General features: G+C 29.8%; 1 long non-coding RNA gene across 1 annotated transcript; it reads left to right on the top strand.

Annotated features, from left to right (window-relative positions):
* Positions 1–1,039, top strand: LOC112458090. The gene is made up of 2 exons (XR_003041182.1): positions 1–52; positions 651–1,039. It is a non-coding gene; the product is annotated as an uncharacterized LOC112458090 (long non-coding RNA).
* The last annotated feature ends 407 nt before the right edge of the window (positions 1,040–1,446 follow it).

The following is a 1,446-nucleotide window of genomic DNA, read 5'->3' as shown; positions in this document are numbered from 1 at the left end:
GACAACGACATTGTTATTCACAATGAGAAGTCTGGTGACAAAAATCCCGATGGTACGTTTCATATTTAACAATATAGAATAGAAATATAATAGTTTTTGAACAAACCGAGATAACTGATACTCTTAAGAATTTGATCTGGTCTTTTATTAATTTTACTAATTATCGAAAATAAAAAAAATGTAAAGATATATTTTCTACGAGCTAATTCGTTTATTGAATTGAAACATAAATGATGCATCGACACGCATTTGAACATTCAAGCGATGCTAATTATGACTGTGCTTTGAATAGCATGAAATGAAAGTTAATTGCGAGAAATGTTGCATACAAAAAGCACCGCGCAAATCAATTTCTGTTGCAATCCTATAAAATGATAATTAATTTGGTCATCGTTATCCCCATCAGCATAGGAAATTATGTTATAGGCGTGTCAGTTAACACGTCACATCAGCGCGTTTGATGTTCGTTGGTTAAAAACAATTTTATTTTATTTATTTATCTATTTTTTAAAGTCTCTTTTGATATATTTCGGTTTTGAAAATTTTTAGTTAGATTTAAGCAATAATAAAATACTCGAAGAGGTATATAATATCTTAGAGTTAAGTTTATCATGCAGTAAAGATGTTTCATTGAGATTTATTCTTTTTAGATAAGGACGTTTGTCATTTCGGCAATTTGTCGATGCACCGCGGCGATGAGTTGAATCAAGCTACAGATTATAGTTTTGTGTGCATTAAGTGCGTTTGCGAGGTACCTCCTTTACCCACTTGTCAGCGTTTACCGGATGAGGAATGCGATGTCACAAAGCATCAGCCTTTCCAACATTAAACATTTCAAAATCTGTGATAATGTGATTACTTTCGTTGTATGACTCAGGATTATAGTAAATTAGTACGTAAATGTTAAAACTTCTATATATGTATGTTAATTATGTAATATGTTAATTATGTAATATTTCATAATATTCTAATGTATGCATTTCTGCTTTCGATTGACAATAGAAGCATATTTTTATATATTGCACGTTGAAAAAAAAAATGGATTACAAATCTTCTACACATATATTCCATGTAAATTATGATTATAGATAATATTAAGGATTTAAAACAAAATGTAGAATGGCAAATATTTTTAAAATGATTTTTATTATCTATTAACCCTTAAATGCCACATCTCTCAAGAATCTCGTAAATGACACATGGGGTCTAAAAGACCCCAGCATGAAAAATGTCTCCTTACTCATTGATTTTTTGACATTTAGTTATGAAAATTATTTTCAATGTTGTTCATAAGGCTTAGAAATGAAAATAAAATGCTTATATTGTTAAAATTTCAAGTTCAACATAGTATAAAAAATTAAGTAAACTGAGTACTGCTAAGTGTACAAACGGGTAGGTCAATCACTCAACTATCACCAATGGGAGCATGACCTTCATTTTTGGAGG

The sequence above is a fragment of the Temnothorax curvispinosus genome, unplaced genomic scaffold, assembly GCF_003070985.1.
Source record: "Temnothorax curvispinosus isolate PA1 unplaced genomic scaffold, ASM307098v1 QBEX01008651.1, whole genome shotgun sequence".
NCBI lineage: Eukaryota > Metazoa > Arthropoda > Insecta > Hymenoptera > Formicidae > Temnothorax > Temnothorax curvispinosus.
The sequence above is the reverse complement of the archived record's forward strand: the minus strand, read 5'-3'. Positions and strand labels throughout refer to the sequence as shown.